The sequence below is a fragment of the Furipterus horrens genome, unplaced genomic scaffold (assembly GCF_987537825.1).
Source record: "Furipterus horrens unplaced genomic scaffold, mFurHor1.1.pri manual_scaffold_7, whole genome shotgun sequence".
Lineage (NCBI taxonomy): Eukaryota > Metazoa > Chordata > Mammalia > Chiroptera > Furipteridae > Furipterus > Furipterus horrens.
In genome coordinates this window covers 58607609-58626888 of record NW_028327177.1, presented here as the reverse complement: position 1 = coordinate 58626888, position 19280 = coordinate 58607609, and the positions used below count along the sequence as shown (strand labels likewise).

The following is a 19280-nucleotide window of genomic DNA, read 5'->3' as shown; positions in this document are numbered from 1 at the left end:
ATCCGTATCATAGGAATTCCAGAAGGAGAAGAAGAAGAGCAAGGGATAGAAAACCTCTTTGAAAAACTAATGACAGAAAACTTTCCTAACATGACGAGAGAAAGAGTCACGCAAGTCCAGGAAGCACAGAGGGTCCCAATGAAGATGAACCCCAACAGGCCCACTTCAAGACACATCATAATTAAAATGCCAACATTCAAAGACAAAGAGAGAATCCTAAAAGCAGCAAGAGAGAAACAACTAATAACATACAAGGGAGCTCCAATAAGGCTATCATCAGATTTCTCAGCAGAAACACTACAAGCCAGAAGGGAATGGCAAAAAATATTCCAAGCAATGAAAAACAAAGGCCTACAACCAAGAATACTCTACCCAGCAAGGCTTTCATTCAAAATGGAAGGTGAAATAAGGAGTTTCCAAGACAAAAGAAGGTTAAAAGAATACATCTCCACCAAACCAGCATTGCAAGAGATGCTAAAGGGTCTGCTTTAAGAAGATGAAGAAACAGAGAGACAGAGAGGAACACGAGTACAAAGGGGGAAAATGACAATGAATAAGTACTGAAAGAAAGAAGGAACTTCTACCATTTGCAACAACATGATTGGAACTAGAGAGAATTATGCTTAGCGAAATAAGCCAGGCAACAAAAGAAAATTACCTTATGCTGTCACCTGTTACAGGAAACTAATGAACAACACAAACAAATGAGCAAAATTGAACCAGAGGTATGTAAACAAGGAATAAACTAACAGTAACAAAGGGGGAGATGGGAGGGAGAGAAGGGGTAAGAAGGGGAAGGGTCTAGTCAAAGAACATGTATGAATGACCCATGGACATGGACAACTGGGTGGGGACTGACTGTGGGGGGGGGCAGGGTGCAGGGAAGCAAGAGGGGGAAAAAAAGTGAGACAACTGTAGTGGAAAAACAAACAAACAGAAAATTTTTTAGTGGGGGGGGAATAAAAATATAAAGAATAGAAATGCAAGTTCAGTGAATATTAGAAGGACAAGGATTTTCCTTCCGATAAGACAGTCCTACAGATTTAGAGACTTGTATGTGGGTTATGTTACATAAATTAACATGTGTTTTCTGTTTTCAAAGGGCATAAGCCTACAATCTCATTACCTGAGTGATTATCTGTATGCATAGGCCTCACTTAATCCTGTCTGCATTGCTGCCTCCTGAGACTCAATGGTTTGGCTGAACTAAGTGGCTGGGTTGGTGAAGAACGGGGTGGTCTGTGGGCTTCACTTTAAAACTGGTTTCTCTTTTCTATCCTAATGGCTTGGACAGAAAAAGCCCAGAGGCCTGAGATGGGGGAAACCTAAAATATTTCCCTCAGTCCAAAATAAGTATAATGGGCAAAAGGGTTTTGGACAGGTGAGATGTACCTGGCACACCTTCCTCCAAAGAAGCCCTTCTTTTCCCTAATGTGGGACATTGAAAAATTAATACCTGTCTTTTGTCATCTAGTGGTTACGGATTAAATGATGTCCTTTAACCCTGTTGCCCCCAGAATACAACAAGGATGCCAGCCTGTCAAACCAAGCATGCCGTTTTCCAGAGACAGCCAACCAACCTGGAGTCTGCACGATCCTTCCCCTTGTGGGAAGGCCACCCTCCCCTCCACATCCCCACTCTTATTAGGGATTTCTTGACCCACGGGTAGGTAGGACGACGACCATGTCCAGCTTGAAGCAGCTAGAGGAGCTCGAGACCTTCATCCATTGTCCTTTATAAGATTGTAAAGGATCTTAAGTCTGAGAGGGAGGAATTGTTATTTTTTATTGTTAAAATATTTAACTAATTAATTAATTAATTTTAAAAAAAGAAGAAGAAGAATATATGAAAGGGTGAGGCGGGAGAGCTTGTATGTACGACCCATGGGCATGGACTTGGAGAGGGGATTGTTGGGGAAGGGGGGTGCTGGGCGGAGGGGAGCAAAGGGGAAAAAAAATTGGAACTATTGTAACAATATAATCAATAAAATATACTTAAAAAAAAAAAAAAAAGAAAAGAAAACAGACAACCCAATTAAAAAATGGGCAAAGGAACTGAACAAACACTTCTCCGAAGAGGACATACAGAAGGTCCATAGACACATGAAAAAATGCTAAACATCACTAGCCATCAGAGAGATGCAAGTAAAAACCACAATGAGATACCACCTTACACCAGTCAGAATGGCCATCATCAACAAATCAACAAGCAACAAGTGCTGGCGAGGATGTGGAGAAACCGGAACCCTACTGCACTGTTGGTGGGAATGCAGACTGGTGCAGCCATTATGGAAAACAGTATGAAATCACCTCAAAAAACTAAAAACAGAACTGCCTTTTGAGCCACTGATGCCACTGCTAGTATTATACCCAAAAAATTCTAAAACACTAATTCAAAAGAACTTATGCACCCCTATGTTCATAGCAGCACTGTTTACAATAGCTAAGTACTGGAAACAGCCTAAGTGCCCATCTGTAGATGAGTGGATCAAAAAACAGTGGTACATTTACACAATGGAATACTATGCAGCAGAGAGAAAGAAGGAAGTCCTGTCATTTGCGACAACATGGATGGAACTAGAAGGAATTATGCTTAGTGAAATAAGCAAGGCAAGGAAAGAAAAATACCATATGGTATCACCTAATACAGGAAACTAAAGAACAACATAAACAAGTGAACTAAATAGGACAAGGAGCAGAATAACAGTCAATAGGGGGTAGTGGGGAGGGCCACAAGGGGAATAAGTAAGGGAAGGGTTTAGTCAAGGAACGTGTATAAATGACTCATGGACATGGACAACGGGGAGGGATATGATTGTGGGAGAAGGGGTGGGCTGGGTGGGGGGGAGCGATGGGGGAAAAATGGGACAGCTGTAATTGAAAAACCAAAAAATAAAATTTAAAACTAAAGAGGAATAACAATTAGATTGTCATTAGAAAATAATGAATGCAAAAATACACGTATTTTCAATTTTATGTGGTAAAATAATTATGATTTTAAAATTCTATATTTAGTCACAGTATCATTAAGAAATTAAGATATTGCAGACATGTAAGGATATAGGAAGTTTTCCACCCACATTTTACTATCTGAAAGAATGTAAGAAAATCAGCCCTGATCCCAAACAATCCAACCAACCTAATCCAAGAGAATAAAAAGTAATACATTCAAAATGGTGGTGAAGAGTTGAGGACCATAACTGTTAAGTGAGAATTCCAGATGATCTTGACATGGAAGTTAGCGGCTGGGGAAATAGAAGAGCATGAAATTGTGGCAGGAAAATTTAGGACAGAAGGGAGGAAGTAAATGTGAACTTTTGTTCTTATCTGGGAAAAAGATATAGGTATTAACTCAGTCGATAATTTGATACAAAAATATGCTGTAGATGAGTGTTAATAACCTTAAAACCAAAAATCAGACAATAGGTCACTTCCAAATCAACAAAGGCAGGGAAATGGAACCTAGAAAACTCAATTTTTATCCAACAGTTACAAATGGGGATTAAGATAAGGGCCAAGGGAAGGGACAGAAAGAAACTTAAGAAGAGAGAAGTAGGCGTAACTTCCTGTGGACGCAGAAGGGGATGTCACCGAGCGCGGTCCCACTCGGCTTGGCCTCCTGTGTAGTGAAAACATGGAAGACCGTTGGCGGCTGAGCTGGTGACAATGGAGTCACGGGAAGCTGTGTCCTTCGAGGATGTAGCCATGGACTTCACCCAGGAGGAGTGGGCCCTACTGGACACATCCCAGAGAAAACTGTTCACAGACATGATGCTGGAGAGCATCAGTCATCTGGTCGCGATTGGCAATTGGCTCTACCAGTCGGATGTGATTTCCCATTTGAAGGAGGGAGAGCAACTTTCAGGAGAAGGGAGTGGCGCTCTGCAAGGCCAGAGTGCAGTCATTTCAGATAAGAGAGATCATTTTATAAAACAAGAAATATCCTCTCAACATTTCTACAAGAAGGACACATCCCTAACCAGTGCCATGCAGAGATTTCACAATCGGGAAGATCCTTTTGAATGTAATGATTTTGATGAAAATTTTACTGAAATCTTAACATTGACTCAATGTATGATACCTCACATGGGAAAGGAACCCCATATCCTCCAAGAATTTAGAAAAGCAATCACTTACTTTAATCAACAGAAACAAATGGAGGCTAGAAGTAAATTGTATGAATATCACCATGGGAGTGCTTTGATTCCACACTCTGTCGTTAGACAACACAATAACATTCAACGTGGCACGAAAACGTTTGAATGTCACATATGTGGGAAAGCCTTCACTAACAGCTCTAACCATAGATGACATGAAATCATTCACACTTGAGAGAAACCACTTGGGTGTCATGTGTGTGGGAAGGCCTTCGCTCATTGTTCTGACCTTAGAAAACATGAGAAAACTCACTTTGGAGAGAAGTCATATGGGTGCCATCTGTGTGGGAAAGCCTTCAGTAAAAGTTATAACCTTAGACGACATGAAGTAATTCACACTCGGGAGAAACCACATGGATGTCACCTGTGTGGGAAGGCCTTCACTCAATATTCTGACTGTAGGAAACATTAAAGAACTCACTTTGGCGAGAAACCTTATGGGTGTCATCTGTGTGGAAAAGCTTTCGATAAAAGTTTTAACCTTAGACGACATGAGGTGATTCACTCTCGAGAAAAACCACATGAATATCATTCATGTGGGAAGGCTTTCACTCACCGTTCCCACCTTAGAAAACATGAGAGAACTCACACCGGAGAGAAACCCTACAAATGTCATCAGTGTGGAAAAGCCTTCTCTGAATCTTCTGTCCTTAAACAAGATGAGCAAACTCACACTGGCCAGAAACCTTATGAATGCAATGTATGTGGGAAAGCCTTCAATAGAAGCTGTAACTTTGGACTGCATAAGAGAATTCACACTGGAGGGAAACCATATAAATGTTATCTATGTGGAAAAGCCTTTAGTAAGTATTTCAACCTCAGACAACATGGGAGAACACACACTATAAGGGTCATAAATGTGGAAGACTCACCAACCATAGTTTCAAACGCTAAACCCTCCTGAGGACTCACAAGTGAAAAGAAGCTGTGTTTGCAAACAGTCAGGAAAAGCTGTTATTCATCCTTACTTCATTCAGTCAAAGTTAACTCAACATGGAGAGAATCCATAGTATAGCAACTACTTGACAGACTTCAGGCAATGCACTGACCTGGTAGATCTCAAACTGTAAATGCAAAGAATGTATGAGAATCTTTATACACAGTTCTGTTAAAATGGAGAAATCAGAGGCTGGACTGTGTGGATGGCATTAGAGGGGCGGGGTGCAGGCTGTGTGGCAGGGGTTGCAGTGCGGGCAGCTGGGCTGGGGCAGTACCCTGGGGAGTTGATGCTGCTGAATGGGTGGCTGCAGTGGGGCGTGGGTGGGAGGGCCGGCAGTGGGCAGGTTGGGGCCTGCAGGCCTCTGCTGTGGTAGGATCTGGGCTCCAGCACTGTCTAAGTACTGGCTGTAACCATTGTTACCATGTACACAGTGGTGGGCGCTATGGCAGGGATTCTCGGGTGCTGTGTGATGTACCCCATTGAGTGCCTCAAGGTGAAGCTCAGAACGGCCCCTTATTCGACCTTGGCCTGACCTGACCCCTGGGTCCTGTCCGAGGGTGGCATTCCAGCCGAGAGCCAGAGCCAACATGAGTTTTCCTGCCTCCTGCCCCCACCACACCGTTTGACCTGTATTCCATACAAGCAAGGTCTCAGCTGGGAGTTGATCCCGGTCAGGAACCAGGGCCCTTTTCTAACAGGCAGTGAGACCTGAATCAAAACTCCTGAATGAAGACCCGTCATCAATAGGGTGCATGGGGTGAGAGCAGGTTGGTGACGCCAGCTTGGCAAAGGGCAAGGCAGCTGGCATGAGTTGACCCTCAGTGGCTGGAGATGGTCTCTGGGCAAGTGCTTTTACAAGCTCCTTGCTATGTCTCCCCTCAGAAGTGGGCAGGAACCAGAATCAGGGATCTCTCAGCTAGCTAACAGACCGAGTTGTTAATCTAACCCATGAGTGATTGAGGTGGAAATGGAGAAATGACATGTCACGGAAATTCTATGTATGCAGTCAGTGTAGAAATAAGTTGGTTTATCACTTATCCTTTGAACAAATCAGTCAACTGCACAGGAGAGAAGTTCTCGGTCTGTAATCGTGCACTTACTCATGGTGTGCGCTAGAAATTGTGCTGCCAGTTAACTGCTGAAACTGGAAATGAGTGGGAAAAGTCCACTGCCGGGGGGGCAAAGCCTCTTGAAGATGAGCAGATAAGCTGTGCTAAAAGTTATTCTTTGAAAAAAGGTAAAATGTTGTTTGTATCAATAGAGCAACACTTGTAAAACAGGTGAGGATTCATTCTGTATTGAACTCAGGTCACAAGGAAGAAATCTTTTCTGTGACGTCTCGTTACCCAGTCAGCACTGCTTATCTCACACTGAGAGAGTGGATGAACCTCTCGGCGAATTTCGTGTTAGAAATTGTGGATCAGAAGGAAATTCTGGAAACATTGAGCATATGATTCAGCAAAACATTCAGAATTTTACCAAAGTGTTGTTATTGGAAACTTAGGATAAAATGCTCAATTCTGAAGCATTTTGGGAATGTACGATGTAGAATTCTGGGAAAAATTATTAATAAGGTCTAACTAAAGTGATTATTACTGTAAAAATGCAAGCATCTTTCATGGTTAAAATTACACAAGCTGATCAAATTCCACTTTTTTAAACTGGTACAAACGTATTTGTGTGAGTTATAAAATACTAAATGGGAATTAAAACATACAGGATAGATACATAACCATGTTCTAACTAATATTAGTGTTATATTGAGTGAAATATTTTAACTAAAAATGACATCTCTTTAGTATATAAAATATTTTTTTAAAAAAAGAAGAGAGAAGTAGAAATTAAAAATGCCAGAAAATTCAAACACATGCATAAATTACAATAAGTATAAAAGAATATATAGTCTATTAAAAGACAGAGACTCATTACTTTTTTCTCTAATCCAGCCAAACATTATTTATAATAAAGGGCCTAAAAGAACATGTCTTGGGACTGAAAATAAAAGGATGAAAAAGAATGAAGTAATTGCTAATAAAAAATAAAGCAAGAATAGCAACATTAATTCCAGACAAAAGAAACTTTAGGAGGCAAAACTCTTTTCAAGAGAAAAAACACAGGAGAGGATGATTTTATTTTTCTTCAATAAACATTTACTGCATACCTACAATGTGGAGGCATTTTCTGGGTTTGGGGGATAAAGCAGTGAGCAAGACAAGACATGACCCATCTCTTGTGGAATCTAGTGGGAATCAGACATTCAGTCCTATGCCTTAACATTTGGAAGACTCAGGGCAAAATACAAATGCAAAGCCTATGTCTTGTATGTCTAAATAATTAAAGGTAATAATTCAAACAAATTACAGTAACTGAAAAAATGTTAGATAAAATATCTTCTATCCTACCTTGACAAATATTTCTTTATATGAACTTGGAAGGCAAGATTCAAATTTGAAATTCTTAGATTCCTCAGGTAGTAGAAATCCAGTGCTTAGCTTATATGCCTCTTTTGCTTCACCTCCAACTTTGACTATGTCACAACGGTCCTTGAGCACACATGTGTGAACTCCCACAGATAGTACCTTAACTGTTATCCCCATTTCTTGCAAACTCCTCTTGAATGGCCACTGTTCAGGCCTTGGACTATATACCCAGGCAGTACAGATCATCCCTAGAGAAACATGCTCAGGAAAGAGATCTATGCAGGTCTCAAAAGCTGGTTCAGAGCAGTTTGGGCACGAAATTCTGGGATACAGTTACCTGTGGTATGGTCTAGAATTAGGGTCAGAGTGGTGCAGGCTCCAAGGGATATGTCTTTTTGCCCCCCATGTAACCCTAGGAGGGTCAGAGTGGGATCCTTAAACCAAAAGGCCCAGAGCAAGGACACCTGTTGCCCAGGTTTAATGCACTGTTGCTGACCAAAATTATAGAACAATCAATCGATAAATAAAGGTGACAATCTCAGTTTGAAAACAGAATGACAGGAAAACAAGTGACTACTCAGGAACAGCTTCTCTGAGGAAGGAACAGGCATTTAAGCCATATCTTAAGAATAAAAGGAAAGAAAGATGGACATTTAAAATTTTTAAAAAAAATATGTTTATTTATTTTACAGAGAGAGGACAGGAGAGAGAGAGAAACATCAATATGAGAAGAAACATCGATTGGTTGCCTCCCATATGTGCCCCCACTGGGAGTACAGGATGACACTCTAACCAGCTGAGCTACACCAACAAGGGGGAAAGCTGGAAATATAAATTAAAGGGAAGAACATTCCAAAAAGAAGACTAATAGCTAACATAAATCCCTGAGGCAGGAATAATTGTTTCAGGAATTGAAAAATGGTCAAAGCACAGTAGGGGAGTAAGAGAGTAGCAGGTGAGTTCAAGGTCAGTATGAACCAGATGGGGTAGAGTTTTATAAGCAAAGGTAAGGAGTTTTTTATTCTTAGTGGGATAAAAAGTTACCAGAAGATTTTAAGTAGGGAATAATTTAACTTACATATTTTAAAGGTAACTCTGGCTACTGGATGATTTGGAGGAAAGAAAAAAATGAAGAGAGACATACCAGTTAGGAAGCCAAAGCAGTAGCCCCGGTCAGAGGTGATAATGACTTAGTTAAAGTGGCAGTAAAGGAAGCAGGAAAAATGGACATATTTGGGATATATTTTGTAAATATGTTAGCATAACTGAAGAATAAATTGGATGGGTGTGGCCAAGAGGCTAAGATAAAAGAGAGAAATCAACCATCTGGTCAAGAGATGGATTGATGGTGCCATTTATTGAGATAACAGTCAGGAAGAAGAGTAGATTTGAGGGGGGGAGGAATCAAGAGTTCTCATTAGGTCAAAAAAACATAAGCAGACTTCTGCTTTGCTAAGGATATAGAAAGCTGCAAAGAACACTACTCCTACTCTCACAATGAGAAAAAAAGCAGAAAATCTACAAAATCATGACTTTCTTGAGTTCATCTCTACCTGAGAACACAGGAAACTAAGTAAACCAAATGATAACAAGGGACAAGCCCCTCCAAGGAAAGACAGGCGAGAATTGCCTCACCTCTGGCAAAGCAGAGGAGGAAGAGGGGCCATCACAAGAGCAGTTAAGAAAAAACAGCTCAACTTTTAATGAATTCTTAAAGAGCAAGCAAGTATGGGTTAGTGTGGCAGTTTGTGGCTGGGGCCCCAGACACAAAGGAGTTTGCACTCACCCCAAGTTCTTTTCTGTGAGCCTCTACTGAGGGTTCACAAGAAAGATCAGGGGCAGGAGAGGAGATCAGAGAGAATCTTTCCTGCAGGTGCAGAAGGTGAGCAGCAGGTGCAGAGAGGTCAGGCACAAAGTCCTAACTATTCATCCACAAACACATGCACCTGCACTGAGACAAGTCACAGGCTAAGTTCTAACAAAAGATAAAGATAACATCTTTAAGTGAGCTAGAGAAAAGAAACAACACTCACAGAGGAGCAAAAATGAAAAATACAACCAATCTCTCATCAGAAACAATGCAAGACAAAGGGCAGTAAGCTGACATTTTTAAAGAACTGAAGAAAAAAGTGTTACTCCAGAATTCTATACACGGCCAGAATCTGTTTTTAAAGAAATATGAGCAAGGAAGATATTTTTGCATGAAAAGACATAATGACAGAAATTTGTTTTAAAATGCTCTAAAAATATTAGAGGTAATTGGGAAAAAAAGACAAAATATTGATAATTGTTGAAGCCAGATGATGGGTACATAGGAATTCATTATAATGTTTCTTCTACTGAAGTATGTAAAACTTCTATAACAAAAAACTTTTTAAAGAGTTAAAATAGGGGAGAAAAAGTAAACATACATCATAGGAAACTGGGAAACCAGAGAAAATACAGTTAACAAATTGGAATATATCTTTTAAGTATTTCAAAGATGCATATAAATTGATTTTTTTCCCAAAATTGAGAATAGACAAGTTTGTACCATATGGTAATCTAATAGTTTCATATGGTAATATAACATGCTTATTACCCCCACATCCTTAAAAAAAATTCTGGAACACAGTTTTCAATGGTTTTACTGTATCGTATCTTACGATAAACTATAATTTACTTAAATAATGCAATTCCAGAGATTCATAATCAATCACTAATCAGTATTAGTGGATTAGTCATCAATTAATTAGTTTTAGAAATTTTTAGAACTGTATCAGTTAATCAATGTGTGAACAATATAAAAACAAGAAATATGAGATATAATTTATTTGCCATGATTGTGAGAAAAAAATCTCTCATGTGATAAAAAGCAACATGAAGACAGATTTTTCAGGTAAAAAAAAAAAACAGGACACAATGACAGAGAGGTTTCTAATTCTTCTAGAGACAGGGACCCACAGAATGACATTATTTTGTTTGAAGTAAATCTGAGCCCACAAGGCATACCCCATACATGATCCATATAAAAACAAAGGTAAAACCTAATAAAAAGTTTTGAGTTGCTTTACATTTTTTTTACTTCCCCAGATCTCTGGTAACTTTCAATAGTACAAATTGACAGTGATCTACAATTGATTTGCACACAAATAATTCAACTAAAAACTTTAAAATTTCGCTCATTCCTGTAAAAAACAGTCTACTAAAGGAACAGAAAAATGTTTTAGCACCTATCAAGAGTAGTGGGTTCAGAGTTGTCATTCCATCTTTTCCACACATGGGCCTGGATGAAAATACACAGGTATTATTGCAAAGATGCCAGGAGGCAAATACTCTAAAATAAATGTTATTGTTATTTATAAAGATAATTTTAAGTATTTATAAGCTCTAGATTCTTTAGTTACATTTGTCTCTTTACCTGCGAAATATCAATCAGAACCCTTCAGACATTTAAACTCAGGTTTCTTAATTACCTACTGGTTCAAATATTAAATATTTAGCATCTAAATTTTTGAAATGCTGGCATGGGTTCTAGAAGTTATAAATGACAGTTTCCTTTTGCTCATTCTTGCCCAAAGGTCTCACAATTTCCTCTCTGTGCCTAATCTCCCTTGTATCCTAAAAACACCCTTAGCCTAGACATGTAAGCATCTTAATTAATCTAAGTTCTTACTTAGTTATGGCTATATGCAGCTCTATAGAGCTCCAAATGTAACCCTGGAAAAACAAACAATTTAAAAGTTTTTAAATCAATACATAGCTAATGAATTGAAAGAGTAACAAAAATTGCCTTTATATTCAGCAAAATAAGAAGGATTGCAATGGGGTGAATGACAATGATGAATTCTATTGTCCCACTGGAATAGCCATCTGGAGGCTTAGACCAGGTCAGCCATCTTTAATTCAAGGTTATTTTTGCTTTTTAAAATATGTACATGTCTAATCATTATGTTGTACACCTGAAACTAATGTAATATTGCATGTTAACTAACTGAAAAATAAATTTTAAAAAATTTTAAAGATTATGTTTTTCTTTCCCTCCCTAACCTGTAGCTAAATATTCACAGCAAATGTAGGGGATTTATAAGATACTAGAAGAGAGGAACTGAATCTGTGGCAATTTTTTTGCATAGCACCTATTAAGAAAATATTAAGGAAATCTATAACTTTAGGCTTACTAAATATTTCTAGTTGATGCTTGAAAAAAATAATGCATTCTTAGCACCCCACTTGGTTTTCAAAATAGAAATTCTGATTTATGTTCTTAGTGGAATGTGTTTACTTTTAAATTAACCTCTTGTTTTCAATATAAATCAATGGTCTTTACATTGATTTTTCAAAAATAATACCAAAGTTTGGACAGCTTCAGTGGGACTGAGAACCTTTGCATTTTAGGGCCATGCCATTCTCCAGAGGGTGAAGGGATAAAATAAAGGTTGAGGGGCAAAATAATTTGTTCTCCACCTCTTCCTCATTGAATTACCAACCCCCAAACTAAAAAGAAAGTTAAAATCCTGCTCCATTGGTCAGTGTCCCCTTCACACTTCCTTTGCAAACTTGATCTTTGCCTTCTCTTCTGGTAACCCAGTGTTCCCCGAGGACAGTTATCATGGAGTTCTGCAGTCTACAAAACTTAGCCAGGCATGGAGCTATCTTTGAAATCAAAGGCGCAGATCCACTTTAAATGCTGCCTGAGTTCTTAATCCAAACTTTTGATCTGCCATTTGTTCTCTTCCCTTCCATTCTGGGATGCTGGCCCAGGTGGCACTTTTCATTGATGCTATGTCCTGCTTCTGAGTTAAAACAGAAGTTCTCATTTCCAAATACAGAAGCAAGGTTTCAGAACAGAGGTATTGCATTATATAAGGTAATATATTTCTCCAGATGTTTCATAGATTTGGATATCTGTTACCACAATTGATCATTCTACAAGTTTGTGTTATCTTGACTAAACTGTAAATATTTTAGCATTACATTCATTCATGTTTTAAAGACACTATGCACTTAACAAAACACAAAGGCTCATTATCCATGGACTACTTCATGTAGCTTAAAGGTCCTTTTACATGTAGTAATGCAGTACAAAGGTTAACAGATAAAATATGTTTGCATTAGTATCTTACTCATCAAAGTGAGTGGGTAAAACCTTTTTTTTAGGATGTTAACGTGACTAAGAACCCAAATAGACTAGAAATTTTTTAAAATGTATTTTATTGATTATATTGTTACAATAGTTCCAATTTCCTCCCCTTTACTCCCCTCCACCCAGCATCTTCCTCCCCCAGCAATCCCCCCCCAAGTCCATACCCATGGTCCGTGCATACAAGCTTTCCCGTTTCACCCTTTCATATATTCTTCTTCTTCTTCTCTCTCTCTCTTTTTTTTTTTTTGGTAAATATGTGATTAATTAATTATTTTAACAATAAAAAGTAACAATCCCTCCCTTTCAGATATTAAGACCCTTTGTAATCTTGTAAAGGACAATGGGCGAAGGTCTCAAGCTCCTCTAGCTGCTTCAAGCTGGACATGGTCATCGTCCTACCTACTCTTGGGTCCAGAAATCCCTAATAAGAGTGGGGGTGTGGAGGGGAGGGTGGCCTTTCCACATGGGGAAGGATCGTGCAGACTCCAGGTCAGTTGGTGGTCTCCGGACAATGGCGTGCTTGCTTTAACAGGCTGGCATCCTTGTTGTGTTCTGGGGGCAACAGATTTGGCAAAAAGGGTTAAAAGACATCATTCAATCCATAACTACTAGATGACAAAAGGAAGGGATTAATTTTTCAATGTTCCACATTAGGGGGGAAAAAAAAAAGAAAGAAAGAAAAAAAGGGCTTCTTTGGAGGAAGGTGTGCTAGGCACATCTAACCTGTCCAAAACCCCTTTACCCATTATACTTAGTTTGGGCTGAGGGAGATAATTTAGGTTTCCCCACTCTCAGACCTCTGGGTCCTTTCTGTCCAAGCCATTAGGACAGAAAAGAGAAACCAGTTTTAAAGTGAAGCCCACAGACCACCCCATTCTTCACCAACCCAGCCATTTAGTTCAGCCAAACCGCTGAGTCTCAGGAGGCAGCACTGCAGAGAGGATTAAGTGAGGCTTATACGTACAGACAATCACTCAGGTAATGCGATCATAGGCTTATGCCCTTTGAAAACAGAAAACACATGTTAATTTATGTAACATAACCCACATACAAGTCTCTAAATCTGTAAGATTGTCTTATTGGGAAGACATCCAGTTGCAAGGCACTTGACATTCTACTTGCCTGCAGCTTAAATATCTTTGATGATATCACAGACATGGTTTAACTTTCAAGTGAAAACATATTTTAAATGAAAAGAAACTTTTAAGATGGTTAGCTGCACTACTTTATAGTCTACCACTGATCATTGTGATTTTCCTTGAATAATGATTTTTCTCCCTAAGATTACCCTCCTTGTCATTAAAGGGACTACATTAAATCCATTTTTAATTTATCCTGTTCATTTGCATAAACACAACAAGAGCAGCAAATGATCACTTATAATCTTTAGTTCTGCTTTGCTGGAACTTACCCAAGGAACATTTAGGGTGACCTTCAGTCTGCTCTTCAGGGCACAGAAGCTGGGCCACATACCTGGCACTCATCCTTGCCTGTACACACCTGTCCTTTCCAAGTCTTTCTGGTTTTTCATTGCGCCTTAAGGTCCCTTCTAGCCATCTTTCAGGAAAACAACCTTCATTCCTTCCCTGGAAAGATTTCTATGGACCGCACAACCAACCATGGTACCAGGCCTTTTATCTTGCGGGCTTTTATTACCTTTGAAAGTCATTCCCAGTTCCTCAGGGCTTTTTGGTAACAACCTGAGCCCAAGCATGTCTCCTTTAGGCTTGACATTCCGGTCAAAGACTTGGTCAAAAAAAAAAAAGAACCTCTATTAACAACTGGTCTTATTAGTTTTATGCAAAGAAACTTATGTCATTACTTACTTGTTTAGAATTAGACTAGAAATTTTAATGATGAAAATCCAATAGCAGAATAAAAAGCAATTCTCATTTACATGGAGAGGTAGCGGAGGGGGAAAGGGAGAGGGGGTAAGGGCCTAAACAAGTCACATGTGAAAGAAAAATTTTAGTTTGGCGGTAAAGATTTAAGACCTAGTAGAAAAAAGGTGTGAAATTACTGTAATAAATGACACAATATGTAACTTACCATATTTCCAATCAAATTTAAAATCAAAATAATTTGTCTGATCAATTATTGTTAAGAGACTGTGCAAGGCACAGGAAAGATACAAAGAATAGTATTTTTTTTTTAAGAGATAACTCCTCTGCTTAAATTTAGTAACTTTCTCTGCAGGATTCAAAAGGCCCCCATGACTAGCTAGGTGCCTGAGCATCTCCTTATATTTCATCATCCAGTGATACCAAACTATGTTAGGATTCTCACTTTACTTTTTATATCTTCCAACATGCTGTTCAATACCCTGTTTACCTATCCAGGAGTGCTCATCCTTCAAAACTTGACTCAGTTGTCTCCTCTTCTGTAAGGGAAAGTACACATGTTATTTCCCAGTTGGTGCCACAAGGAGCCTTCAGCAAGCCATGCTCTCTTTTTCCATCAATAACTCTCCATTTTAAATTCAACTTCTGGCTTTTTCCCAAGCCCTGATGGAGAGTGAACACTAGACTATGGGGCATCAAGTAACATTGAATTTGATCTATCATAACATTGATGTTTATTTGATCCACCAAATTACAAAATTATGCAGAGCAGCATTGTGTTATACACTAGAAATGGTACAATGTAGAATAGCTTCAGTGTGTTTGGGAGACATATCTCTCCCTCGGTCCACCTGTAGTGTCATTAGAAGTTCCCTGGGATCAAGAGAGGAAGAAAATGCTTGGGGATAATAACAGACAAATCATCACTGTAAGTCTTTCACACCATTCTTGAAAGATAGTGATTAATGTAAGTCCTCCCATAGGCACAACTTTGGGACAAACACCTGCTTCTCCTCTTCATAAGAAGGAAAAGCAGCTCAGGTCCAGAGCTACACGGACTCATGGGCAGGGGCTATCAATGTTGGCTGGCTGGTTGGGGACTTGAAAAGAACAAAATTAGAAAACTAGTGACAAGGATGGTATGTAGATGGACTCTTAGAATGGGTATAAGATGTGAAGATTATGACCAGAAAGATCACTTTGTAGAGACTCTCAATCGTCGTCGGCAGCCGTCCATCTCGAGAGACGATGGTGTAGCTTCTTAAGAGTCTATCTGCACCGCCGAGAATGGTTGTGCAGTCTGACTCGGGAGTGACACGGTATCTGTCTCCTCCCGTGTTGAATCGACATCTTGCGATGACGCTGGAGTGTCCTCTCCAGTGGAGCTGAAGCTACAGAGCCTGGGCAGGGTGATATGGAGGGTCTGCTGTTGCCCATGCAGCAGACCCCCCCTCTCTTCACAGCTGAAGGATCCAAGGGAAAGACGGAGTCAATACAGCTTGGCTTCAGGTGCGCCGCAGGAGTTGCCGGTGTTGACTACAACGTCAAACCGCCTTAGGGACTCCGGCTCCGGATTTTCTGTGGGGGTTTACTCCCTTAGCCTTTCCCCTGAAGAGGTATGCTGCAAGGCAGCGGAGATTTTTTGGAATCAGAGTTTTCCTTCTCTGATGTGCCCTGACTGGAAGATCGAACCAGCGACACTTAGCTCGCAGGCCGACGCTCAATCCACTGAGCCAAACCAGCCAGGGTAAAAGAGACTCTCAATAACCAGGACAAAATGACCTATTTAGTATGTCAGGCAGCCTCTGTCCTTGGCCTCCTCAGTGTCTGCCTAATGGGTCCATGTAAAAAGGTGGCCCTGGTGGCAGAGATGACAGCTGTGCATGGGCTCACAGCTGTTAAGTGCCCAGCCTGCCAGCAGTAGAGTCCAACACCCAGCCAGTTGCCCAGAGGTAGATAAGTTACACGGACTTCCTCTATGATGGAAGAGGGTGTAAACTCATCCTCACATGTTAGACTCATTCTGGTGCAGATTTGTTTTCTTGGTCTGAAGTGCTTTTCCCAGCACCATGACACATGGGCTTACTGAATGCTTTAATCATTGTCACTGATGTCCCACACGAGTGCTCCATTTGGATGAAATATTTTTAAATTTTTAAATTCTTCCTTAAGGCTATGAGTTCACATACCTGTCATTCATTGGTCTTGCCATCCAGAAACAACTGGCTTGCTAAAATGGTAGTATGGCCTGTTCAAAGATAAGCTGTAGTAGTATATGCCTTAAATCAGCTTCCACCGGATGGTCCTTTCTCCTCCAGGAACCAGCGGAAGGAGTTATAAGTCCTCCCTCTCACTATTATATCTAATGAGTTTTTTCATCTTATCCCCACAACTCAAAGAAGTTTTGTGTTCTATTAAAGTGGCTTTGATCTTGGTGGGTTAGATGTCTTAGTGTATAAGAACAGCATGCTTTTATCAGGAAACACAGTCACTCTTCTAATAAATTCTGAAACTATCCTCTGGCCTTTTTGAAATTCTTATGCCACTGAGTCAACAGACAGAGAAAGAGTGTCACTCTACTGGCCAGAGTGATTGAGCCCAGTTTCCAGGAGGAAATTGGATTGTTGCTACATAATGGAGGCACAAAGAACTGTGTTTGAAACACAGAGATCTCTTAGGGCATCACTAAGTACTCTCTTGCCCAATTGCCCTGGTCAATGGCAAACTGCAGTTACTCGATTAAGACAAATATTCAAGGATGCACATCCCACAGGAATGAAGATTTGGGACATCTCGATAGGTAAAGCACTTATTCAGGTGAGATGTTAGCATAGAAAATATGGAATGGTTGTTGGAAAAAGGCAAGTATAATTACCAATAAAGTCTTGTGACAAGCCATAGCAATAGAAAATGTAACAGATAGTTCCAGCCAAGAGTGAGGCCTAGACAGACACACTGCATCTCCCTCCACAACTAAGAAGGAATTCAACTACCTCAAAACTAGAAACAACCAGAAGTTCCAGAAAATAAAGCTGCATGGAAGTCCAACAAACAAAGATATAAAGAGGAAATACTCATCCAGACAGGTAGAAGGGGTGGAGCTGGGGCAGAGAGGATGTGGTGTGGTGGCAGCAGCAGTGGTGGCAGTGGCATGCTGGCAGAAAGCACGGTCACACGTTTTAAAAAGTTGGGAGGGATGCCTGGGGCGTGTTCCTAGCTCCTGACCAGATCGCACAGCTCACAGTCCCAGTGCCAGGGAAAATCAAGCCTTATTGCTTCTGACTGTGCAAACCAGTGGGGGGTGGGGCAGAGGAAGAAATTACCAGTCTCTCAGCAGAGTTTGCTTGATTAAAGGGCCCCCATGGTCCTAGAATGTCCACAGACACACCCTCTTTGGGAACAATGCCAGGGAAACAGCTAGAGAGGCAGCAGTCCCATACGGAAGTGGGAGAAATGCCTGGAAAAGAGGCGATTGTTGAGCAAGCAGCATTGTTCCCTTTCTGACCCCTCCCTCACATACAGCGCCACAATGTGGTGAAACATATTGCCCCATACTGATGAATACCTAAGGCTCCGCCCCTTACGACATAACAGGAGCTACAGCTCTACCTAAGACACAGAAGCAAACAAACACAGGAGCCCGTCAAGATGAGGAGACAGAGAAGTATGGCCCAAAAGGGGAATGGATCAAGGTTCCAGTGGAAGAACTAAGTAATGAGGAGATAACCAACCTAACAGATGAGGAGATAGCTAACCTAACAGATGTAGAATTCAAAACACTGGTGATAAAGATGTTCACAGGCTTGACAGATGTGCTTGAGTATGGCAAATGCATAAGGGAAGAAGTGAAGACTATGATAAATGAAACGAAGAAAAATCCACATAAAAATGGTGAAGGGAAGGAAACCAGGGTTCAAATCAGGGATTTGGAACATAAAGAAACAAGAATTTAAAAAATTAGGAGAAGCTTAGGAACCTCTGGGACAACTTTAAACATGCAAACATCCAAATCATAAGGGTACCAGAAGGAGAAGAGAAAGAGCAAGAAATTGAAAGCTTATGTGAAAAATAATGAAGGAAAACTTCCAAAATTTGGTGAAGGAAATAGACATACAAGTCCATAAAGCACAGAGAGTCCCAAACAAACTAGACCCAAAAAGGACCACACCAAGACACATCATAATTGAAATACCAAAGGTGAAAGATAAACAGAGAATCTTAAAAGCAGTAAGAGAAAAGCAGAGAGTTACCTACAAAGGGATGCCTATAAGACTATCAGCTGACTTCTCAAAAGATACTTTGCAGGCAAGAAGGTACTGGCAAGAAGTATTCAATGTGATGAAAAGCAAGGACCTACAACTAAGATTACTCTATCCAGCAAAGCTATCATTTAGAATGGGAGGGCAGATGAAGTGCTTCCCAGACAAGATAAAGCAAAAAGAGTTCATTATCATCAAGCCATAATTATATGAAATGTTAAAGGGACTTATTTAAGAAAATGAAGATCAAAACTATGAACATCAAAATGACAACAAACTCACAACTATCAACAACTGAATCTAAAAAATAAAAACAAAATCCAACTAAGCAAACCAGAATAGAAACAGAATCATAGATATGGGGATCATTTGGAGGGTATCAGCTGGGAGAGGGAAGGGGGAGAAATGGGAAATGGTGCCAGGGTAAAAAAGCATAATTGGTTGGTACAAAATAGACAGGAGGAAGTTAAGAATAATATCGAAAAGAGTGAAGCCAAAGAACTTATATGCACAACACATGGATATGAACTAAGGGGGG

General features: G+C 40.0%; 1 pseudogene; it reads left to right on the top strand.

Annotated features, from left to right (window-relative positions):
* The first annotated feature begins 3644 nt into the window (after window positions 1-3644).
* On the top strand, window positions 3645-5062 carry LOC150004519 (uncharacterized; annotated as a pseudogene).
* Window positions 5063-19280: the final 14218 nt, after the last annotated feature.